This window comes from Camelus ferus, chromosome 17, assembly GCF_009834535.1.
Source record: "Camelus ferus isolate YT-003-E chromosome 17, BCGSAC_Cfer_1.0, whole genome shotgun sequence".
Classification (NCBI taxonomy): domain Eukaryota; kingdom Metazoa; phylum Chordata; class Mammalia; order Artiodactyla; family Camelidae; genus Camelus; species Camelus ferus.
The window spans coordinates 39232488-39258755 of record NC_045712.1 but is presented as its reverse complement, the minus strand read 5'-3'; the positions used below and the strand labels follow the sequence as shown (position 1 = coordinate 39258755).

The 26268-nt window shown below is 43.7% G+C and overlaps 1 long non-coding RNA gene across 2 annotated transcripts; it reads left to right on the top strand.

Annotated features, from left to right (window-relative positions):
• The first annotated feature begins 6282 nt into the window (after positions 1–6282).
• On the top strand, positions 6283–15644 carry LOC116657248. Of its 2 annotated transcripts, XR_004312319.1 has the most exons (4): positions 6283–6589; positions 11225–11874; positions 13510–13578; positions 15043–15644. It is a non-coding gene; the product is annotated as an uncharacterized LOC116657248 (long non-coding RNA). The 2 variants fall into 2 exon arrangements; XR_004312318.1 differs by having other exon boundaries at positions 11225–13578.
• The last annotated feature ends 10624 nt before the right edge of the window (positions 15645–26268 follow it).

Here is a 26268-nt window from a genome sequence, read left to right as displayed (position 1 = left end):
GAGATGATCTACGTGGGCTCTCAAGGAGAAAAGGCTTTTTAAACTGAAGCAGAAATGCTGTGAGATCTCTGGTTCTGTCTTTATATAAAAAATCAACTTGTGAATGAGCTCCATTTAATTGACTTAAAAGTAGTGCTTCCAAATTAAATACTTCTAAGTATGAAAGAAAATTTCAGGTTCATGTGTTTTAGGAAATATTCAGTACTGAACTGTCAGCTGATATTTAAGCTTGTTGGTATAATTAACACAAACATGTCTTTCTTTGTACCTAGGTTTACTGAAGGTCAGTAAGTTCATGTTTCTGTTGCAGTTTGTCAGCAGAAAGAAAAAAATTAACTTGGAATCATAAAATTCTTATAAGTGAAAAATGCAAATGAGATAAGAACTTTTGGGTGAACTCTTTAGAAATAATTGTATTTTAGGAATGTCTACTCCAAAATGATCTCTCCAGATATTTGATAACTGGAAATTTTAGAGTTGTGCTAAATTAAGTTAAATGATGGAAGTTTATTAAATTGTTGAATAGCTAGTTCGTTCCCAAACAAAATAAGATATTGGAGCATTCAGTAGAAATTCTGAAATATTCACTAGAAATTAAGATTTTTAAGAATTGAGGATTCTAATTTAAATATGTAATTGAAGCTACTAAAAATAATACTGGAAACATTTCAGTATACAGTAGGAAAGTAGGATATATGTTTTGAATTTAAAAGAAAAAAAAGGTATGAGGAATGGAATTGCATTTTGTTAAGGAAAAAGAAAGTAATTTGGTCCTGGAACCAGTTGTCTCTAGATGGGAAAAAAAACAAGGGACAAACTAATATGGATACAGAAAGTAGTGGAAAGTTTGTAGAAAGGGACCCCTAAAAAAGGAGTTCTGTGTGTGGTCTGGCTGAGATAAGATTAAACTTAATTAGGTAAATGGATTTTGTTATTAAAAATAGGCTGGTGCAGGACTAGATTTAGTTCCTCTCTGTTAAGAGGACAAGTTTACTTAGAGTGCTTCTGATAACACATGGTGTGAAACTTTTTGATAGTTTTGACAAACTTCCTATCAAATTCTAATTAAACTTATTTTGACTTCAGCTAACTTTAGGATGTTTCAGAGGGCCCCTGAGATATCTCAGAGAAAACTTTTTAACTAGGATTGGTTGGTATGTTAAATTACATGGGGAGCATTGTCAAATGAGGGGTAGGCCTCCTCAAATGATATGGTATGGATAAATGTTATTAATACAGATATTCTTGAAATTATATAAAGTTTCTAAAATTTGGATAGACCCTGTATAATGCTATCACTCATGATTCTTAGGATGTTGTGTGTCACACTAACTTGGTTAAGCTTCTTTGTCAAAAACATTGTAATCGGATCTCTGCTTTTTTGGGTCTTTTGTCATTTATAGACAGTTAAGCTGATGCTTTGTGCAACTACTTCATCTTCAAGAAGATTCATAAAAAGGACTTTTTGACAAGTACAGAGCTTTTTTTTTTTTTTTTTAATTATGCTGCTGAGCTGGGTAAGATATTTAAGGAGTCTAATGAAAACTCAGATTTCATAAAACTGTCAGTAAAAGGAATTGATTACATAGGATTGAGTGAACTGATGAATATGGTTATACTTTTTTTTGGTTCTCTGAAGTATTACTAGCTTTTAGTCTATGTTTTCTAACTGAACTGTTTACCAAATTCTTCTCTCCCTATCAATATTGCCCCCAATGTTTAGGATAGAAAGAGAAGTCTCTAATGAAGTTGTCACAGAGTATAAATACTCATGATGTATAACAATGCTTAAATCTTTTGCTAAAATCACACGTATGATGCTTGTGTTACAATTGGGCGTAAGCGGTAAAATGTATAGCATATAAAGTATTTCCCCATTAGGGTACCTGTGAACCTTTTCACAATATCTGATTAGTTTTTCCCCAACGTGGATAACTAAGCAACTGTAAAGGAGGTCTAGCACCACGGGATACGATCTGAACCTGGGGCAAAACCACCCCTCCAGCATCAAGGGACAGATATTTTGATCATCAAGTGTTTCTACTGAAAGATTTGCAATCAGCAGGGGAGATGATGGAAAAATCTGTATATATTGAGGTATGGGAAAGTCATTCTGGCTTTTACATGGTTGGACTAAAAACAGACTGCTTTGGTCAGTAAAGTTTATGGCCTTTTAGACATGCTTTGTACATCTGCTTTGGCCTTGAGGAGGAGAGTGCATTTGAAAGTCAAAATGGAGTAGCTGTGGTTCAGACATCCGAGGTGAACCTAGGTGGCCCTTGTGGAAGTGATTTCAGGCATGTTCCTATATTGCTGAGAACTCTAATTTTCTGAGCTGTGTCATGCTGGGGATGCCACCAGCCATTCTTAAAGCAATGTCAGCTGGCAGCTGCAAACTTATGACCTCAAGGTCTTCTCTTGTAACTGTTGAATTTTTAGACAATAAAATTGCTTTAGATCAGATGATAGCAGAAAAAAGGAGCTGTGTAGTGGCCAATAGCTCTTGTGTTCTGTCTGTCTGTCTGTCTATCTATCTATCTCTCCATCCATCCATCCATCCTCTTTGCTTGGCCCAGCAGTAAACCTTTCTCTGCTCCAGACTCCAACATTTCGGTATATTTTGGCCTCACTTGCATCGGGCATACGAACTTGCAGTAACAGTTGGGGGCGGAGCTGGATGAGGGATTCTGTCTTGAGGCCTTCCATGGTACCCAGTGGAGGGCTCTGCCCACAGTAGGCCCCTGGTAGGGATGTTTTGAATGATTAAATAAATGCCTGTGTCAAAAGAATAGAGACAATAACAACACAACACATTTAACAGTGGAGGTTCTACAAATAGGTCTGTTTTGTTTTATATGACTGGTTTTATTTTTTAAATTGAAATATAGTTGATTTACAATATTGTGTTTGTTTCAGGTATATAGCAAAGTGATTCAGATTCTTTTCCATCATAGATTATTACAGGATATTGAATATAGTTCCCTGTGCTATACAGGTTCCTTGTTGTTTTTTAAATTTTATATTTAGTCATTAGTGTATCTGTTAATCCCATACTCCTAACTTATCCCTCGTCCCTTCCCCTTTGGTAACCGTAAGTCTGTTTTCTATGTATGACTAATTTTAAAACCCCCAAATATCATTTGAGAAAATGAGTAACTATAAAGGAAGATAGTCCTTCACCCCACAGCAATGCACTTCCAGAAGGTGGTAAAACACCAAGCTGACCGTCTCTTAGCTCTGCCTTCAGCGTGATGAACCCAAGAGTCCACGAGCATAGATGTGCATGTGAACAGGTGTGTGTATGCTCCATATTGCTGCAGATAAAAATAGCTCATGCGCTTGGAAGAACAATCTTCTTTAATTCTAGGAATTTGCAAAAAACACTTGTAGCCAAGAACAGAATCTCGGTTTTGAAGATAATCATCCCCTGCCCCCACCCCCACTACAGATATTTTAAATAGTAACATAAGGGAGAGAACACACAGAGGCAGTGCCTCAGGCCCAAGTTCTGAAACCTTGGGAATCCACTCTTTCTCCCCTTCTCCCACTTTCTCCTCTCTCCTGGGACTCCCAGCGAGCTACGATTGAATCTGTGAGATTGCCAAGTTCTAAAAAAAACAAGGTACCTGGCTATCAGGCTAAGCTATGCAAGAGATATCTGTACCCTCTATTTTGTGTGTAAAGCAAGGTAGGAAATATTTTTGTTTGTCAGAAACCTGGCAGGAAGAAAGCTAGTTGGGTGATGCAGGTTCCAACTGCGTGGGTAACCTGTTTAGCCAGGACCAGATGGTTCAGAGGGCGGGTAGTGAGATCTAAAGTACTCTCTATCTAGGTCAGCGTTGAATCCAGCCTAGGTCACTAATAACAGAGACTTGTTTGCCAGATGTGTGTTCAGGGGCTGAGAGAAATGAGAGGGTGTTCTGAGATACAGACATATCTGAATCTGAGTCTGATTCGTCTCCTTTCGGGGTAGGCTTTAGTTCTGACTTCCTGGATGGAGCTGTCACTGAAGGAAATCTTTCTGTATAAGGTGGATCTCTGCACCAGTGGTTCTTTATCCAAAGATTACGGAGTGTAATTGACTTTCCAGGACTTTAAAGAAAACATAGTGTCTAGAGTAAACTAAAACACAGGAAATTTTTTCATACATGGGAGATGAGTATCAATTATTATAACTTTTTTATGGATAAATTGGACCGTATATCAAAAAACACTTTCAATTTGCAAAGCATTTGCCCCAGCATTCCACTTTAAGGAATTTATTCTAAGAAAGTAATCAAGGATGTGCCTTAAGATCTTAGTAATATTTTTTCAAAAATAGAGCAATGAACTAATCTTATTGCACAACAATAGGGCTTTTTTTTTTAAGTGATGGTACAATAGAATACCTTCAGCCATTCAAAACAATATTATAGATATATTTATTGACACAGAAAGATGTCTGTGACACATTGCTAAGTGGTAAGAAGCTGGTTATAAAATAGTCTGACCCCACTTCCGCTTTTCAAAAGCTTTTTACATGCCTATGCATACACATACATACATGTTTATGTGCCTAGAAAAATATATGGAAAGTTAGTCACAGTTATTTCTGGGTAATAGAGTAACAGGCAATTTTTCTTTCCTTTTTAGTTTCTCTATTTTCTACATAATAAACAAGCATTTATTTTTATGTTTTTTATTGAAAGGTGTTTTAAAACAAATTAGGAGCTTTTCTGGAGGATTCTATGTAGTGGCCGAAAGGACAGTGGAGGTGTGATCCATGGAAGAGGAGGTCTGCCAAGGGAATGGGTAACCCAGACTCTGTTCTCTTCATGGGAGATGTCCTTCCAGGGAGGTCAGCCCCAAAGCCGCATGGAACGATGTTGTGTGGAATCGAGCCGCCTCTGGTCCTCCCACAGCAACGCACAGACGCCTGTGCTCTTCAGAACGGTCTCACGCCGCGCACACCGGAGCCAGGGCTTGGAGCGGGCAGTGCCTCGGCAGGAACAAAACCCAGGCCGCCTGTCCCTTTCTTTAAGTTCTTCTTGGCTTATCCTCACGCTCAATAACTTAAACATGAACTTTCCTAATCCCTCAAGAGAGTTCTTTGAAAACATGAAAGGAACCTATATAACCATCGAGAGAGGACAGGGCTGGCCAAGGCAGTTTCTGTTGAGTTTTCTTGCTTTCAGATGTTGCCTCCTTTCAACAGATGTCTCGGCACTGGGGGAGCCCCGCTCTGAGCTGATGCTCCTTTGTCTCCTTGACCCTCTGAGGTCTGCAGTAAGTGCCCTCCCATTGTTTTTGCAGACACGTGTCCCCAACAAAAGCAGGTATAGCAGCAAACCAGGGATGAGTAAGTCTGCCCCGAACGCTAACATCAGCTCAAAAGGCAAGCAAGCTGGAAGCGCATCCTAGGATTTCAAGCCTCCTGGGTGAGAGCAGGGCTGCAGTGATGCACAGTTTGCCATGTGATGAGCTCCTGGGCCCCTGCCTGGCCAGCTTTGGAGTTCGGAAGACATATATGTTCAGAGGTGACCATGCTTAGAGTGGAGAGGCCCTGAGAGACCCACGGCCTTCCCTAGGCCCATCCACCTACCCATCTTGGTGCTTCACAGAAAGGGGCTCTGTGACCCCACAGGGCTGAATTCGAAAGACTTTGGAGGCCAATGGCATAGCTGACAGAGATGCTTTGGGTAAGTGACACAAACTCTTGGAATTCTATTACTGAAGTGGAAGTAACACAAACCCAGGGAAGCTGTACGGATTCAATGAGACAACTGGCCAGAAGGAGAGGTTCCTGTAGAAAGTCAGTGGTACTTGTGATGACAAAGAACTCCCTGAGTCCTACCATCTCTGATGGCTGATCATCAGTCCCAATGTCAGCTCCCCTGGTCCGAGCTGCACGACAGCTCCCTGGAACAAAGACCTCATTTGCCAGCCTCTCCTGCAGGTCATGAGAATATGTTCTGACCCGGGGGATATACGTGGGAGAGTCGAGTGCAGCCTCCGTTAGCAGAAGGAGGGGTCCTTCACCCCTTCCTCCATCTCCTGGGCCGGAATCTAGATTTGATTAAGGCTGAGGCCTAAATGAGTCAAATCATCACATTGGCCCATGACCCGAGGATTAGACTGAAAATCCCAAACAATAGTGGTTTAAATACCACAGAAGTTTCTTTGCCTTCTGTAAATGAATCCAGAGGTAGGGAGTCCGGGGCTGGTGTGGTGGCTCTGTGAGGTCGTCAGGGACCCAGGCTCCTCTGTTTGGTTTTGGATTTCCGGTCTAATCCTAACTTCAGTATCATTCATGCCAATCCCACGTTGCTTTGTTCTGGTCTCACCGATCAGCACCTTCCCACCCTGATGGGAGCCGTTCACATGTGTGAGATCTCCTCATGGACGCCTCCCCCAACTCACAACGTCTTCTGTCACACTGTCCCCCACTGACCTGCCCCCCTGTTGTCTCTAGGAAGTCACCGCCCACCCTGAAGGGTGTCCCGGCTGGTTGGAGGAACAAAGCTCTTCTGTGGATGCCCACCGCAAGGAGACCCAAGAGTCACTGAATCTATTTGAACATCAAAGGAAGATTATGTTTATTAAAGAGGAAGTAAGTCCATCTCCGGGGTGTGGGGGGAGGCAACATTATTTGAAAAGCTTTAAACTGCAACATTTCTGAGACATTTTTAAAGATCCAGAAAGATCTGCTTGTAAACTTTTAGAAATGACTTTTTTTTCCCCTTTCAACAGAAGATTTATTTTAGTCTCTCATTTCCTGTTTCTCTCTGTTTATTTTATGATAAGGAATCCTGATAGGATGAGAGAAGCTCGTTCTGAACTAATTTTCTAAAGATTTTTGTTTCTGACAGTGTTTTGTAACAAAAAGTCATTTTCTTGCCTTCTTCTATGACTCCTTTGAGGTGGCTTATTCTTTGGTAGGAGTCACGTAGGTTTTTTGTTTTTGTTTTTTTTATCAGTTGTTGCTGGTTTGTTGAGTTTTTGTGTGTGTGGTAAAATAATACATAAACTTTACCATTCTAACCATTTTTTAAGTGTACGCTTACCGGCATTCAGTATATTGACGTGATTGTACAACCATCACCATCATCCATCTTGAGAACTTTTTCATTTTCCCAGACTGAAAATAATACCATTAAATAATAGCTTCCCCCTCCTCCCTCCCCTCAGCCCTTGGCCACCCCTGTTCTACTTTCTGTCTCTATGAATTTGACTCCTCTAGGAACCTCATGTAAGTGGAATCATGCAGTATTTGTCCTTTAGTGTCTGGCTTATTTCACTTAGCATAATGCCTTCAAGGGTCATCCACAATGTAGCATGTGTCAGAATTTCATTTCTTTGTATGGCTGAATAATATTTTATGTATATACTGCAGTTCATTTGTCCATTCATCTGTGAGGAGCAGTTGGGTTGCTTCCACCTTCGGGCTGTTGTGAATAATGCTGCCGTGAACATGGGTGTACAGATACCTGTTTGACATCATGTTTTCACTTTCACTGGTTATGTACCCAGGAGTGGAATTGCTGAATCATATGGTAATTCTATGTTTAACTTTTTTTGTGGCATCATCTTACTGTTAGGGATTGTTTCAGAGTTAGAGCAGGATGGTATTTTTTTTCAGTAGTGGGTAGAACAATGGTTTCAAAACTGGATTATGCATCAGAATCACCTGGGAACTCTGTGTTTTTGTTTTGGGGAAGGTAATTAAATTGCTTGCTTGATTGATTTATAATGGAAGTACTGGGGATTGAACTCAGGACCTCGTGCATGCTAAGCTCACACCCTACCATTGAGCTATATGCTCCCCACTGAGAACTCTTAAATACAAATTCCTGAGTGCCCCACTCTCCAAGACTATTAAACAAGATTATCTAGGGGAGGATCCTGGAATCTGGAATTTAACAAGTTTCTGGTGACACTCATCTGTGGCATGGACTTTGGGGCCAACAGGGTGAGTGGGAGGGCTCCAGCTACCCAGGGAATGTGCCCTCCATAGGGAGACGAGCTTTGTTAGACACCGGGTCCCCCTCAACCTACATCTCCATGTATGGTAGGAGCTTCTTGTTGGAAAGTGAAGGAGTAAGGAAAGCTATCTCAGCTTCCTCCTGAGGAACCAGAATAATAGCTCTCATTGTTCAGGGTTCCCAGCTGCTCAGTGACCTGGGTGTCCTTGTTAATCTCTCAGGAGGGGCAGGGAGTTTTTTAACACACATTTCCTGAGACATTTTGTGATTGGCCCTGTTTTTCACTGTCCAGTGTCGAAGACTCCCATTTGACAGGGCCTTGAGTGATGCCTTCTCAGAGGCAGGTGGTTGGGCTTCCTTCCACCCAGCCTATGGGAGCCTCTAATGGGGATTCCTGGTTCAGTGGGTTGTGGCCAGGGTGTCAGGGTCACTTGGCACAAAGCCTGGCAACTCTGTGCAGGAAGGAACATCTGTTTGGCCTCTCTCCCAAAAGCATGTACTTCCAAGAATGTCCATAAAGGTCTGCAGATCCTCCAGGGCAGGCACCAGAATTTTTTTAAATTAGGATTTAAAAAAAAATTTTATAGTTTGGAATAAAGTCATTCATATTGAGTTTAGAAAGTTTAGAAACTATAGGAAGATGGAGGAAGGGAGGGAGGAAGAAAAATCACTCCTTATTCCCACTCCCCAGAGTCGACCATTTTTAGTGAATTTCCTTTTTGTCTTTTTTCTTTGCATAGTTTCTTGTTTGCTCGCTGATCATTATATCATAAGTATTTCCCCATGTTATTATAAGCTCATAAACACAGTATTATAAACAAACAACAAGTGCATTTTTTTTTCTCCATTGCAAATAATACAGCAATGAACATCTTTAGACAGAAGGCCCCTTACAAATTGTCTCCTTGGGACAGAGTCCCAGAAATGGGTTACTAAGTTAAAGCCATGACTGTATTAAGGCCTTTGACATGTATCTAACTTATGAAAAGATTGTGTACCAAATTGCAGAGCCATTAGCAAAATATAAAAATGGGCACCATTACCTAGATTCTAGCTAAGTGCTTGACAGCTGTAGGTAACTTGGCACCCAAGGGACCTTTGTCAATGTCTACAGGCATTTTTAGTTTTCACAGTGGGAGAGATACTCCTGTCATCTGTTGGGTGGAGGCCAAGGATGCTGCTAAGCATCCTATAGTGCATGTTACAGCCTCACACAACAGAGAATCATCTAGCCCAGAAGGCCGATGGTGCCAAGGTGGAGAAACTCTAATCTGTAACCATCACTTGGATCACAACCCTTTTCAGAGAGAAAAATACAGAATCTTATTGGGCCCACTTGTCAACTGCTGTTGTTTCTGTTCGTGTCATACGATGTCAACAGTGAAAACTGGTCTAACGCCAGCTCAACATGTCCTTGTCCAGGATTGGAAGCCTGCTCCAGAATCAGGTTTCCTCTTGACCAACCCAGGGCACCACTTGAAATACCTCTTCCCCTGGGGCCTTGAGAGTTCTTACCAGTCAACTGCCAGTGTCTCAGTCCAGACCACTGTCACCCATCAGAAATGTTCAAATATAATTACACTTCAAAAAGGGGGGTCCATATGCTCTGATTTTGAGAAATTTTCTGTAGATTTTCCCACACATCACCCCATTCCAAACCCACAGTATCCTCTGTGCATTACACCAAAACCCTAGGACTTTGAGGACACAACTTCAAAACCACCAGTCTGGTCCGTGGTAGAGACAGCTAACTCTCCTCAACATCTCTTCTCCCTTTCTTCCACTGGTAATAGGATTCGCGACTTGTAGTTGGTCAATGACTTCTCAAAATAAACACCATTTCCCAGGCTCTCTTGCAGCTATCCAATGGCTTCTATGTGGAAATGCTGAATGTGATGTCTGGTAGTGCCACTGGAGAGAGGCAACATGCCCTTTTTCACTGATGGCAGAAATGTGGACTTGCTGGCTTGATCTAGAACAGCCATCCTAGACAAGGAGGCAGAAGTCAAGTTGGGAGGGTGGCAGAGCAAGGAGAGAGAAGAGTCCTTGATGCTCATGGAGTTACTGCTCTAGCCCTGTGCTCTCTGTGCCAGGCTTCAATATGGAGAGAGAATAACCCCATGTTTAATTTAAGCTTCTGTTCGCTTGGTCTCTGTTACAGCTGAACCTAATCCTAACTGACACATAATCCAACTCCTTTATTTGAAAGATACACACAGAAGCCTGAATGGGTTATGTCAGGCTCAGTTCACGGTGCCTTTTCTGTCGGCTGTCTGGGAGTTGGCTGAATGAGATTTTTAAAATGTGGGAATCATTTAAGGGAAATGGAATACTGTGGGATACCTTCTGAGATTGCTAACGTAAAAGAAGACAAGAGACTTGAATGTGGAGGAAAGCAAAGGTTTCAGAACGTATGAGATGAAAGAGCACAGTCAGGCAAGGGAAAATGAAACATCAGCCTCCTTTTGCAGGGTTAGATCTGCTGAATCCGGGAGTAGTTACAACTCTAACGACACCCTTGGTGATGTAATGATCCAACTTTAGCTGTTGGCGTGTCTGACTGCAGACGCTGTTTATAGAGCAGCGTAATTAGTAGATACTTCATGGAAGTGATTGTTGCTGGGTCAATTATTCTGTGATGGATTAGATGGATCAAGGTACTGCTCTGGAAGGAGAATCAACCTCTCTTTTTTCCCCATCAGGATAAGTGAGCACTCCTTACTTGTTGTATTTATCCCCTTGGTTTCGTTTCACTCACAAAGGGAATAAATGCCCCTTCTGAAATATGCAGATTTATTTCCCCTACGGTCTAGCAGGTGAAGAAAAAAAATCAGCATCCCATTGAATTAGAAGAAAGCCATGTCTGCACATTGCCTAAGCAACCAGTTACTCAGGGCAATTCCACTGAAACAGCCATCGATTCTGTGAAAAATCCCTCAGCCTGGTTACGTGACATCCCACAGCCTTCTGTTTGCCCTTCCCAGCTTGAGCAACTGAATTTCTCATTTCCTACTGCCTGTGTTGGCTTCCTAAAGACCATGCTGCAGATGGAGCTTTGATTTTACAGAAGTTATCTATCTTTAAAACTCTTGTCTTCAAAAGTCACTAGGACTTTGCTCACGATTATCAGAAACTTCTCTGCAGAAATGAGGTTCGTTTGCCCAGTGGAGCTTGGAGGATCAGCTGAAACCCAGTCCCTAGGGTGAGTAGGAACAATGTAAAAGATGATCATGAATTGGCAATTTCCATTTTCTTCTTTCCAGGGCCCTGAAGATGGTTTTTCTTGGCTCTGGGACTAAATGGAGCGAACACCTGGTCCAGATTTGCTTTCATCCTTCTTCTCTAAGCAACTCATTCCTGATGGAAAATATGCTGACACCACGTAGGCCCACACCAAAGAGAAGGAAATGCTTGCGTTTATTCTGTCTCTTTGATTTCATTTGTGCCTCCTGAAGGTGAGGTCAGCCCAGACAAGCCTCATCCGGTACTTCATGGCATGGAAAACGGTTTGGCCCGGCTGACTGCACGATGATCACAGTGCAACAGGACCCTGGCCGCAGCCTGTGAAGCAGGGTGCTGTGTTTCTGAAGACAGTTTGCGTTGCAAAAGAGCAACTCAGAGCTGCACCGAGATTCAACCTCCAAAACATGGGGGTGACCAGCCCTGTGTACACCTGCTCTTCAAGGTGGAGTTATGCTTCTCATCTGTAACTGACCGACTTGCATTCTGCCTCAGTCCCGCCCGTTCCAACTTTGAGTGAGCTGCTGCATCCTGATCCTCTCTGCTGTTTTCATCCTGCATTCATCCAGTGGCGTGCTGGAGTCAGCCTGACTGGCTCAAGAAAGCAATTGTGCATAGCTCTTCCCAATGTCACGTCAGATAACATGATGTTGGTAGCCTGAAATCAGTCACGGTAAGGGTAACTACACCACAGACGTCAGCAAATCCTACAAGTAGGGCTCTATCTACCCCCAGAGAGCCAGTTGCTAAACATTTACCACCACGCAACTGAGTTTACCCCCTTTCAAAAGTTAAGTCAAATAAGGTGGTAGAGTGCGTGCTTAGCATGCACGAGGTCCTGGGTTCAATCCCCAGTACCTCCATTACAAAATAAATATATAACATATATATTTATATATATGCACCTAATTCCCCCCCTCAAAACAAACCCCCCTAAAAGATGATCAGTTTTATTTTGATAAATGTTTAGCTCTATCTGCAGCCTTAGGAAAAAAAAAATATCAGTCCTGGGCAAAATTGTTATACGTGCCCTATGTCCCTCAACACACGTTTTCTTCAGAACAGGTTCCTCCAAATTGGTCCCCCTCCCCTCCTGCCTGACTCTGATCCACCTCCAAGCCAGCCTCAGCGAGGCTGGACCACCTGGAACTTTCCTGACCTTTCTCCCCATCAAACTGTGCCCAACGAATGTTCCATTTACCTATGCCAGCCTGATAAACACATTCTAACTGGGTACTGCTCCCTATTTTATTTCTCTTAGATGAATGTATTTTTAACACAAGGCTTTCAATGTCTTAGCTCCAAGAATTAGGGGAATTTCAGTCCCTTTGGCAAGGCTAGCAAATGCTGTACTTTCCACTCAATTTTGCTGTGCGTCGAAAACTGCTCTAAGAAAAAAAAAATCTGTTTTTTAAAAAAAAATGGGATTATGGTTATGGAGGAAATTGTCTCTGTAGTTTAAAGACATATTTAGGGATGAAATGCTATAATGGCTGTAATTTTCTTTAAAAATACTTCAGAAGAAAAATGGAGCAAATGTGGGAAAAATGTTAACAGTTAAATCTGAAGGATGGCTACAGGGAGGTTCGTGCTACTATTCTCTGTTCCCACCTGTCTGTCTGAAGTTTTCCACAATACTAATTTTGAGAGAACTTCTAGCTGTGGAAGACTGACGTTTGGTCAGTCTTGAGTAGAAGTGCTCATGTTAGTCCCCTAAAATCTGGGTCTGTGTTACTCACAAAGTTGTCAACCTGTTGGGTTGTTAGGATCACAGTAAAAGCCTGTGCCAGCACACGGTCCATCCTGCAGGGTTGGCAGTCGGCCTTGTGTTCCCACGGGGCTCAGCTCAGGCTCCAGATTCTGCAGTGGGCGGGGTGAGGAGGTGACTGACCAGCAGGCATTCTGGCCTTTCCCAGTTCAGCTGGAAGCAGTTGAGCACAGTACACATTTCATTATCACACTTTTATGCTTTTTGTAACTGTACGGACTAACTGAAAAGAGCTGTTTTGCGTTAACCCTCATCAGAACAATCCCTACCCCATTCTGTTCAGTTTAACGTTTGAGGTCCCACTAACTGCGTTTGGCACAGTTTTACTCTTCCCTGAGCAGCAAGTCCCATGTCATCAAAATAATATTTTAAATATATGAATATATATTTTCTTGGAGTCACACCTTTTGTTTCTGAGTGGTCTGCAGTGAAAAGCCTGTTGAATCTTTGTTCACCTCAGCACCATGTCTGGCCCCCACATCTGTCATTGGATAACTTCTATGAATGTCTCGAAGTGCTCATGTTCCCATGAACTTCTAGGGAGACTGATTCAGTGGAAAAGAAAGACTTCTGGGCTCACCTATGAAAGCTACGTCTCGGCTCCAACAGGTAAGGGAGGCTACTTCCACTTACCTCCTTGCAGAAGAGATGAAGCATTCCCCAAGCAGGTGTTCTCAGCTTCTAGGTGTCTCAGCATATGAGGTAGACATTTCCAGCATGGCCCCTTGTTGACAGGCACGTTTTTGTGATTAAGGTCAGGTACATCCTGCACACAGGGCCTGACTCAAGCTAGTCGATGGTTTTCATCTTGCTCCCAGAGACACGTGGTTAAAATGCATACACGTATTTTTGGTTTCCCTACACAAATCAAACTTAATTGAACTGGGAAGAGCCCTGGATGAAGGAATCTAGAAAAAGCTGGGTTTGAAGCTCTCCCCGTCCACTAGTAGGCTACTAGCCCCAGTTCAAGTGTCAACAAAATCATCAAAGGCAAATGGGAGCAGAGCCTTGGTCCCTTCACTGAAAACCTCCTACAATGGGATGTGGGTGTCTCAAATTCCTCAGGAATCCCTGCAGATCATGCCCATAACCTCCTTGCTGACTCAGCCCTCCCTGCACAGCCTCGTTTTGTACTTACCTCTCAGACTCTAAGACCCTAGCAGCCCTGGATTGCCCCTGGTGTTTCCAGCCCTTAATGTGGGACCGCCAGTGAGCCAAAGTCCCATATCTCATCCTCTTCCCCTTGACCAGCTATTGATTCAGAGCTTCCTCCTCCTCTCCTGCTGTGGCCTAATGATTTGAAGAGAATGACAGAGCTGAGACAGGATGATCTGTGGTCTTGGCCACCCCATGGAACCTTGGCTTCATTTCATAATGAGATTAATAAAAGCTATCTTGTATCTGCCTCGCAGGGCCGTTGTGAGGATCAAAAGAAGGAAAGTCAACCCCAATCTGACTGTAAAGTCCAATACATGTGTTCCTTGTTATCTATTTTTATCTAATTTAATTTTTAATGGTATACAGTATGTTGAGTAACTCTCCAAATAGCCAGTGTTGTGATTCGTTTTCTCCTCTAGAAAAAAGAAAAGGTTTAATGCAGTATTTTCTACCCAGAAAAGTTTTAAATGAGGGGGGTCATTGTCCTCAGATACATCTCTTGAAATGCTCCCAAGGAGAGGATGCTTGGGCCTGCCCCGGTGTGTGGCCCTTAGAATGTTCCTGCTCTAGTCAGTAGCTGCAGATCCAGTTCCTGTTCATTTGGGAATTCCTGACCTTGAATTTTCACTGGCTTTGATTTTCTATTGGCCTTCATGGCTTCCTTCCTTCCTCCCTCCGTGGCTTCCTAAGCTTTTGTGATGTCCAAACCTTCGGCACACAGGGCTGCTGATGCACCTTTGGTGCAGCAAGCTGTTGGGTGCTTATTTTAGAAGTCAACACAATCGGATATTATTTTAAAGATCTTCTAGAAACCCCTTGGGAACAGATTCTGTCCATTTCTGTCCTGATGTCTTGAACAGAAAATTTCCAGTTCTTCCTAATTCTCCATGTATTACTGTTCCATATCTGTTCCAGGTTCAACTGTCAACTAAAGTATCCAAGGCAAATGGACCCTTCACCGCTTTCTTCACAACAGAATATGGGCTCAGATATTCTGAACCAATTACATTTTTGGCAACACCATCAAAGCTCAACCTAAAATTGTCTTGGGAGAGCTGAAATAAGGGCAAAACCCTGGAGAACTATTATGAAAGCACTGACGGTCAAGGGGATACATTTTAATACCCCCAGCAAAGCTTCCTCTTGGGTTAGTTCTGAGCCAAATGAATCATGGCTGTATTGGATTTCCAGCTGAATCGATTTCCCCATGTGAGTATGGCAGTCCTCTGAGAGACATCAACCAACAGGAAGGATCCCATGAATGAGGGCCAAGGTAGCTCTTCACCCTGCTGGCCAATGAGGGGCTCCCTAAGGTGAGAGCACATCCTGAACAAGATCTGGAAAAATCTATAGTCCCTAATATTTGGTCATCTTGTCCCTGACACAAGATGAGATTCCATCTGGCGAAGTCAACCTTGGAATTTCCATTTGTGAAATATTGGTGATCACAAATCTTCACCTCCCTCCTGAAAGGTGAGTTATTTTAAATATATTGAAGTATATTTGATTTACAGTGTTGTGTTAGTTTCTGCTGTACAACATAGTGATTCAGTTATAATTATATAAATTCTTTTTCATTATAGGTTATTACAAGATATTGAATATAGTTCCCTGTGCTATACAGTAGGTCCTTGTTTATCTCTTCTGTACACAGTAGTTTGTATCTGCTAATCCCAAACTCCAAATTTATCCCTCCCCCTGTTTCTCCTTTGTTTTGTTTTCTATGTCTGTGAGTCTGTTGCTGTTTTGTAAATAAATTCACTTATGTCATTTTTTTAGATTCCACATATAAGTGATATCATATAATATTTGTCTGTCTCTGTCTGACTTACTTCACATAGCATGAATATTTCTAGGCCCATCTATGTTGCTGCAAATGGCATTATTTCATTCTTTTTTATGGCTGAGTAGTATTCCAGTGTGTGTGTGTGTGTGTGTGTGTGTGTGTGTGTGTTTGCTTTGATGAAAGGTGAGATTTTGAAATCCTTATTAACTCTTACATGTGGGGAGTGCTCAGATATAACATTTTCTGTGTCTACCTCCATTCTCTCATAAAACCTCACCTCACTCCCATGAGGATAGGGCAAGTAATATCAGTCCCATTTTAGGGTTGAACAAACTGAGTTCTGGAGAGTTTGAAGGGGTTCCCTCAAGATCCTACTATTGGTCAATGACAGAATGATGTCTCAGCCCACATGTGTTTAAGTTTCACTCATTCTCTGTTCACTTAGCAGGTTCTTAACCTAGTATCTTTTGTCTGGCTTTAGGAGCTTGCCTAGGAAAATGTATATGGATGTGCATTTTTCTAGAAGGAGGGTCCAAAGCTGCCATGGGATTTTCAAAGAGATGCAAGACTCAAAAATTATTAAGAACATGTTTCTTAAGAACACTCTGCCTGTTTTGTCTGGCATAGAGCAGGTGTTCAATATTTGCATGCTGAACTGAATTGAGGATAAGTTGCGGGTGGGGAGGTGGGCCTCAGAAAGATAAACTCTCTTTATCCAGAAGACCCCTCGGTGAGGAATGAGCCCTGTGCTACCACAGCTGAGCTCCTGGCTGTGGTGACTCAGAGAATGCATGGAGAGGTTGGGGAGCAGGCTAGGAAAATTTCATGGTGGAAGGATAGCCTGGAACCCAGGACCAACCCAACTCACTGGAAAGGACACATCCCTAAAGAAGTCTATAGAGAAACAACTGCTGAAAGAGAGAAGTTCCTGCCTCTCTCCTGGTTGCAGAGTGTAGTGGCCAGTTAAGAGGTTCCTGGGTCTTCTCTGGATGAATGGCCCCTCTAGGACTTATCAGTAAAAAAATGAAACCTTATTGAGAAGATTCCCTTCATCAGTCTGCCCAAGACTCACTACGCAGTAAGACGGAGAGGAGGGCTGAGCTTCTCAGCCTTACACAAAGACAAAAAATGAATAGGAGTCTTTGGCAAAGGAACTGAAACAAATGAGGAGATCAAGGAGCATGACTGTCAAGCCAGGTGTCATCCTGGCAACTGGACCAGTTTTTGATGCCCTCATTGGGGCACCTTAAAGAACTAGACCAGTACCATGCTTTGGCATCCATTCAGAGGCCTGAAGTAAAGTCAGGACATCTTAATCCTAACAACAGAATATGACAGCCCTTCTAGGCTAGCAGGACGCGTGCTGTTAGAATGTGTAAAACCCAGTTAACTCAGGCAGTCAGAAACAAGTGTAACCCCCCTCCCAAGTCAGTCTTCCAGTTTGGGATATTTTTGGTCTTTGTGTTTAACAGGATGTGTTTAGAGGAGAGATTTCCATGGCCACTGAATACAGAGAAACTTGGTGCCCCAAAAAAGAATGAGGGGAAATAAGAGTCCACGTGTGTGTCCCACAGTAAACAATGAGGCCGGAAGCGTCCATCTGGAATGCAGTCAAAAAACATGACTGCCTGCTGAAATGCTGATGTACCACAGCTCTGGAAATGCAGCAACTCCTTAATGCAACTTTGCCGGACAGCAGTATGAAAGAATGGGGGTGTGGGAATGAGTCAAATGGGGGGAAAAGTTGGGAACAAGAATTTTTAGCAGCCAAATAGTGTGTATGTGTGCATGGGACAGAGACAGAGAGGAGAGAGGAGAGAAGCCCAGCTTCTGTTGTTGGAAATGCTCTAAGTTTAAAATTCAGCCCACAACCCATCCCATTCCCTTTCAGTAGAGTCCTGGCACTAGACTCGGGCTGTGGAAGCTTTTTGAGGGACCCCGAGTTTAATTAGCATGGGAAGAAATACATGATATGTTTCAAGATCCTTGAATGCTTCTTAATCAAGTTACAGGGAGGAGGAGAGGTTCAAGCACCAAGCTGGTATTATTTTAATTCACCTAGTGGAAAATTATCAAAGCATATTTCACATAATTAGGGTCAAGAATGGATTTGGCATCATTTAAGGCAAATGCCCCAAACACAAAGCCAATTCGGTTGGCATGATTTCTAGTCTTAAGAACAGCAAGTCTGGCAATGATTAACTAGGCAGGAGGAAACAGTAGAGGGACCACTGTTTGACCACCCTCTGCACAAACCAGGGCAAGGAATTATGGGACGGTGGCAATTAGCAGTCTGAGGGGCTCACTGGAACACAGCAGACTGTTGTGGGTAATGGCTTGTGCCTGGAACATCTCAGGAAATTTTATGAATGTTAATTTAATTGTGCAATAGGCCAGGAAAGTAAGTGGTCCCTGTTGTGCAAACATAAGGCATGCTGGGAGCTGGGCCTCCTTGAGGCTCACCCAGTGTCCTGGGGTGAGTCGACTCTAGATGCTGATGCTGTGAGATTTAAGAAGAGAAGACAAAGGAAAAAAAAAAAGAGAGAAGAAAAGAAAAAAGAAGTAAACCTGCATTATTGTCAACACAGCTGGTGAGCAGAAACTAGATCTGGAACAGAACCATGATGCTTAGCACAGATGCTTCCATTCAGGACCAAAAAAAAAAAAGAAAAAAAAATTTGTTCTGAGCCTTCAAGCTATTAGGCTGTGGCAAGAAAGGGCAGCCATGAAATCTCCAAACCCCTAAACCTCATGGCATTCTTAGACCATAAGCCTCCAGTGAGCCCAGCTCCCAGTGTGTGGAAGTCTGGGGTCCAAGTGTGGTCACATCTTAGCTTGCCGGGGGATGCTATGAAGCCAGAGCCCAGAGGTACCTATGGCCTCCTTGACATTGCTTTGCTTCCCCCTTAGGCTACTGCCAGTAGATGACTTGAGGTTAAGACCGGCCGGCTTGTCTCCAGGCACATTCCAAGGGGAGTACTGGGAGGCAAAGTACCACATTCTGTAATGGATGGCAGAGCACATCATGAGTGGATGGGAAAGCGAAGCCTCATAGACAGAGGTGACATAGAGTAGGAGAGACCCAGATAACAGTGGCTTAAAGAAGATGGAAGTTACTTCTGTCTCCTGTAATGACCTGGACATAAGCTGTCAGGGCAGGTATGATGGTTTATGATGGAGGGACCCAGGCTCCTTCAGTCTTGTTCTCTACTGTCCCTAGGGTGTTGCTCTCATCTAAATGGTCCAAGATGACTCCTCTCCACCATGTGTAATTTCTAGCAGCAAAGGAGAAGAGGAGGGCACGCCTCTACCCAATAAGGGAGCAGTCTGGATGTTCCACTCACATCCCATTGGCCAGGAGATAGTCATGTGACCACACTCAACTGCAAGGGAGATGGGGAAAAATTTTTTTCATGCTAAGAATTATATTTCTATGGAAGCAGGAGACAGCCAGTCCGAAGGAGTTGGGTGTGATGGCTGCCAAGGCTTTGGTTCCGTCTTAGAAGTCTCCCATCCCACTCTCCTCCATCATTTGCTCTCCTCTTCAAACATCGGCAAGCAATTTTTTTTCCTGGATGTAACTCCTTGTATTATGGTGACCACGTTCCACAATTACCTCCCTTAATACACTGGGGCTCCCCATAAATAAGAGGCGGCTCTAACATGTTTGGTGCTGTATGTGCTCAAAAATGCTAAATCATCTCAAACACACAAATCCAGATTCACTTTGTTCTGGAGGGTGGTGACATGGATACATGAATGTGTGAGAGAGCAAATATGCAAATGGACAGTGGCCAGACCATATGTGACAGGAGGACTCTGCCCCACACGAGAAGCCCGGGGAGCCAAACCACAGCCTCCGCAGCAAGGGGCCCAGAACAGAGTCAGAACTTGGTCAATAACTGCCAGCTTCCCTATTTTTGGCCACGCCCCCCTCCCACTGCCCCCACACTTGCTTCCAATTCAGTACCAAGCAGAGAAAAACAAGTCTCAGATTTGTTCCCCTAACCAATCATGTAGGATCCCCCTCTTCTGGTTACCTGCCTCCAGCTTCCTCGTGCCAATAAACTCCAGTCAGGGTACACCTGAAACCTTCCACTATGAAGCTTTCTCACTCCTCTGCCTGCGTGCTGACTCCCTGGCCACAGAAAAGCTCTGAATAAATAGCCTTTGCTCTTCTCATTTGGATGGTCATTGTTTACGTTCACACTGGCAAAAACTCACTGAGCTGAACATTTAAGACCGGAGCCCTTTATACTGTTGCCTGTATACACCTCGCCCATCACAAAAAGTAAAACCTTTACTTCGCTCAACCTTCTGAATAAAGAAAAAAATGAACAATACTAAGACAAGTGAAGGAAAAGCAAAGAATACGGTAAAATAAAGCAAGCACTGCCAGTTTCAATGGGAAATACACAAAACAAGAACTCGTTGCCAGTTTATCCGAGATGCCACAGGAGACTTAAGAATCGCTCCTTCATTTCATGAAAAGGCCAGAATCACTGTACTGCAAAGGAAGATGGAACAAAAACATACAGAGAAGTTGTACATCCAGAGTTTCTGGGACCCTGTCCCATTCCCTGGCATCTGCATGGGGGCTGAGGGAAGCAGACCAAGGCAGTGCTGACCCTAAGTATTAAAACAAATCCTTACGTGCACTGTGTTTTCTTCTTTCATGCCTTTACCCTAGTGACATATCTCTCTGAAGTGATCCATTTCATCTTAATATATGACTTGCTGTGGCCTCCCGGAGACCCACTAAAGGTGGTGGAATCATCTTCCATTCTGGTTCCCAAGAGTTCTCAGAATGGTGCAAGGAATGTTGTTCAGTTCTCTCTCAAGGGGCGGTGGAACATGTTATGCAAATTAAACCCAGACAATTAGAAAACAAATTATGTATATTAAACCCAGACGATTGGAAATAAAGAACTCCCCCACCAATCAACTGATTTTTGGGGGGGGGAATAATTAAATTCAGCCTATTTCTAGGAAAAAAACGGAACTTCCCCTCAGTGTTTTGGCTGATTTCGACCGAAGTTTTAAGGCATTAGATATTCAAAGAAATCAAATATAAAAAGTTAGAGTGAGGTTTATGTTTAGAATTAAGGTCAAGGCATCTCCAAAAGTCACAGAATCAACAATGCTGTTGAGACAATAACACAGGGCTTGTATATGTATGACTGAAACATGATGCCATGCACCAGAAATTGAAACAACATTGTAAACTGACTATGCTTCAATTAAGAAAAAACAAAACAAAACAAAACCCAGCTTGGAAGGGCTGTTCTTCCAGATTCCAAAGCTGAATTTCAAATATAAAGGATAGCCCTTCTTATCCTGTTCTCCAGCAAGAGTGAGGTCTGGCAGAATAAATCATGTATCAGTGACTTGACACCGAGCAAAGGATCCCTGGGGCTCCAAGCATCTAAACTCACCTTTATCACCAGGGCTGTAAAGAGATGATGGGTGAAGGAAAAGATAGCTACTAGCAGACGGTGGGTATGAGAGTCAACTAAATGATGTTAATCAATTGCAAACTAGAAGACAAGACATTAAATATGAATGCCAGCAACAACTAATTATACACCAGTCCTGTGTGCAGGACACGCTTCTCACCTTCCAGGCACAACATTACCTGCTAGGTGTCACCAAGCCCTTCTGTGCTTTCTTAATTAATCCCTGGCAGCTCTGGGAACGAGTTCTAATACCTCCCCCATTTAAAATCTGTCTGCAAATGTCCTCACACCACCCCTGCTCAGGATGCTCTCAGGTTCTCATCATTGAGGCCACAAATGTCGTTCACATCTCTCCCTGACTTTCCCATTTCTCTTGCTCTCCACTGGTCAGACCTTTGTGTGGCTCAGCTGGACTCTTGCCCTGGCCCCTGCTGGTGGTTCTGTGCCCCAGCCTTTCTCCTCTCCCGCTGACAAGCTGACCCCCAACTGCCTTCCAAACTCAACCACGTTCCCCAGCCTGGCATCCTGAGCCCTCCTCCTTCCAGCCCAGTCCTCAGCCTCCTCACTTCCCTGACAATCCTTCAGGCACTCTCTTGTCTGGCCTTATACTTTCTGTCTAGTACTGCTTCTTTTAAAACTATTTTTATTATGGAACAGAACATAAAAATCCCACTTACGGTATAGAAAGCGACAAAAGAACATCACTCCCACCTTAGCAACGTGAACAGACATAATCTACAAAATCACACATTTTCTTGAGCCCATCAGTGAGCTACGATCACCAGGACACCAGGTAAACTAATTCCTGTGCTGAGAAACCCCTTCAAGGAGATATAGAACAGAGGAACTGTTTCACATTTGGCTGATCATGGACAGAAGCAGTTGCCGTGGGCCACTTTAAAATATAGCACAAAACTATGAAAGTGCATGCAACAGACCTGTAGAGCTAAATGAATTGCTGGAGAATCTGTACAATCACCAACCAATTCAACAGATGGGCCATGACACTCTCCCCTCCTAAGAGGAATAACCACTGGTCTTTGTGGTAAAAACTCCCTTCCTTTTCTTTATCCTTTCAGGGCTAAATGTGAGCCTCTAATCCCCATAGTTTAGTTTGTCATTTTAAACCTTTATGAAAGATCGTCTTCATCCACCGGCTTCCTTTACTCTACACTGCCCGTGAGATGCCACCATGTTGCATGTTGCTACAATTTAGGTCCAAGCATCTTGGTTCCTGACTCCTCCCACCTAGAATACATGTCCCCTCACTGTCCCACGTAGTCCCCACATCCACGCACCCCATTATCCTCCATCCTTGGAATTCAATACAAATGCCCCTTCCTCCTCCTCCAAGAAACCCCCACCCTATAACCCCGTAGAGAAGCTGTCACACATCTGCCTGGAACTCCTCCAACCCTTGAGCTTCTCTCCCAGCTCCTTCACCTCCGTCACCCTGCACCGTGGTGACCTGTGCTACAATTTCAACCTGCTGTGGAATGTGTCCCCAAAGCCAAACTGCTGGACAATCTTACTTTTGTGGGATCCTGCAGGGTGCTTAGCACTCATCCAGAAACATGGTAGATGTTCAATGAATTAAGTCTGCCTGAATAAAACAAAAGTAGTGTGGACTCGTTGGGCCAGCACCTGGCAGTGCCCGGAAGCTGTTCTTATTGTGTGATCGCCTCGCGTGGGCTTGGAGATAAACGAGCTTCAGGAAGTAGATGCGAGACTGTGGTTTGTTCTGGGAGTTGCTTTGGGGAGTAAATCCTCCCCCTCCATGCCTTCGAACTGTTTCCATTGTGTCTGTCTCCAGAGAAGTCATATGAGAACATCATCTGGCTCTTTGAGCTTCCTTATTACTTGGATTTGGGGTAAACAGTAGTTTCCGTCCTGGGTCTCTAGGATTAAATGAGTTGGTCTATTATCTCAGTTTGAGGGGAAACAGAACAACATCTGTGACTTTGCATTTTGAGCAGTGGAAACAGGGAAGATGGTTTTGGTGCATCTTTGATGACCCATGGCAGAGAAAGAAGTGGTTGAGGAGTTTTAGAAAACCTGCCTCTTTGCTCTGAAATTGGGTGCAGAGAGGGACTGCCAGAGGTGTAGAAGCTGATCAGGAGCCTGAAACCCCTGTTTGGTCCCATGACAGTGGCCATGAGGGCTGGGTTTCTCTCCTGAGGCTGGAGCAGAGTCCTCCAGGGGCCCCGTTGCCTAGTAGGTGCACTCTGTTTGGGACTCGTGTCCTTTATCTCTGGCATTATTTGTACTCCATGCAGCAGTCTGGAAGCTAAAAACACCTGTAAGCGAGCAGGAGGAGGAGGAGAGGGGGAGGAGGGGGAGGAGGAGGAGGAACTTATCTCCTGCGAAAAGCTGAGCAAAACAAAAGAACAGTTATTATTACAAAGCTATGAACAGAGATTACTGGTGGTGGATGGGCTTACAATGGGGAATGGAAGGGGGTGTCTTTCTTGAAAGAAAGGGTGAATTGCTTGAATTTTTTTTGTATATATATATATATAGAAATATAGTCAGTTTACAATGTGTCCATTACTGGTGTACAGCATAATGGTCCAATCATACATGTACATACATATATTCATTTTCGTATTCTTTTTCACAATAAGTCACTACAAGATATTGAATGTAGGTCCGTGTGCTATATAGTATTGCTTGAAATTTTTTTATAGCAATGAAAATATTTGATAAAGGAAAACCCAGGAACAACGTACAGGTATGCTATTGGTTTCTTAGCAAGGGTGAAGACATTCACCTCCAGGCTCTCCCACCTCCCTATTCGGTGCTGTGTACCCACAGAAGCCAAGCACCCAATGTCTTTATCCCACCAGCAGCTTCGCCCCTTGCTGCCGATTTCCCCCGATCCCTCCCCTCTTTGCAGTGCTCTGCAAGAAAGACTTGACTTGCCAGGTGCGAGAGAGAGCTCTTCTATCCTACCAAAACCTACCCCCACCATATTCCACTCCATCTGCCTCAGTCTGCTGTCAAGTCTGATAAATGACTTCACGAGAAAGTATTAATGCCCAAGCTAATGCCTACATTTTCTGCATCATGACACAGGTTTTAAGTGTTACATGCCTGTTTCACCGTTTTGCCTGATCCCACCTCTTGGACTATGTTTACAAAAAACCATCCAAACTGGGTAGAGTGAATACCGCTGCTTCCTCACCCAGATCCCTCCGCGATGCCAGAGCACTGTCCCCGCACCTGCTGGGACTTTCTGACCACCGATCGCCTTCCCAGAGCTGACTTCCTCGGGAGGTTGTGTGCCCCCCTCCACCACCCAGGGCAGCCCTCAGCCTGTGAATGACGAGTTCTTTTGCCTCGATGAGGGATCAACTCTGTGATACAGTTCGTGCTTCCCGAGGGATAAGGCGGAAACCAAGTCCGGCGGAAACCCTCCCTTGGCTCAGCCTCTTCCCCTACCCCATCCTGCTCCCCTCCCTCCTGTCCTCAGATCCACCCTCAAGAAATCACAGTCACCAGAATCCCCTCAGGCTCTTCTTCTGGGGAACCAGGTCTGAGATGTAGGGAAAAGTTTTGCTCATGGGGAAGATTTATTACAGAATCATAGAGACTATCAGAGATAAACTAAGCGGATGCTCGTCAGAGGGACAGCCTTGAGGAGGTGGCACTGGGATTGGAGGCTGTTCTTTTCACCAGAAGCCTTTTGGGTCCCTTTAATTCATTACTATGTGCTTGCATTACTGTGCTTAAAATATTTTAAATTAAAAACAAAAAAGAAACATCGATCCCATCTTCAAATGAAGTGATGCATTCGATGATCATCTGGACCTCATTTTAGAAGACTGGTTCAAAAATTCCTAAGTTTTGTCAGTCCTCGAATGAAATCCACACTCCAGGGGAATTTCTCTCTATTTCAAGAGAAAACTTCATATCGTTTTCTGCTGGCATTTGGCTGTTTACTGAAAGTAACTAAATCCCACATCAGAATAGAATGAAAGAAATTGGGGCTGTGACCATTTGTTGCTCAACTACAGGATACTGAGATTATTGTAGAACCATCCGATGTGGATGGCTCCCAATGAGCTTTTAACTTAAACGACGAGGAAGGAGAATTTAAGAACTAGGATCGTCATCTGAGCAGAAAGGCACTGGCCCTACAGGGACTGATCTAAAAGCAAGGCAGCTTCTGCCTCTGAATGGGGATAAAGCAGGGTTTGAGAGGAAAGCAAGGTGTTCACTGTGCAGTGGGTAGGGGACAGGGAGGTAGGGGACCTAGGCGCTGCCATATGACCTAGCTGGCCTCGCTGTGCTATGAGATGGGAATGCCAGCTGATGGAGGCCTGGAGAAAGGGACATGATGCACAGGGGCCAGCTCATAAGCCACTCATGCAACAGCTATTTGGTGCCCCCTCTGCGTGGGGACTGTGGGGAGTGAGGGGGACACAGTGGAGAGCGATGGAAAGAAATGAAGTCGAGGATCTTTGTTTGCAGGCAACAGAAACAGATTTTGTCTAACATCAGCAAAGCTGGATTGACTGAAAGGAGAATGAGCCACAGAATTACAAGAAGGTTACAAGACCAGCTTGGAAACAGGAAAGAAGGCAGCTCAGGCTGGAGGGGCCAAGAAGAAAGAACTACAGGAAGGGCCTAATAGCAGAAGAATGTGGTCAGTGCTGACAGAATAAAGAAAAAAACCTCCAGCCGTTCTTCCATCTTGTGTGTTCTAGAAGAAAGCATGACAGTGGCCAAGCCACACATCTGTCCCTGGCTGTGTGGGCATGATCACGGGAGGGAACAGCCTCTCGTGTGGTGGGAGGTGGGGCTTCACTGAAGTTACTGTCCTAACTAGACCACACACACACTATGGTGGTTTCCCCACAAGGAAACTGAGATGCTTCTAAGATTGGGAGATAAGAT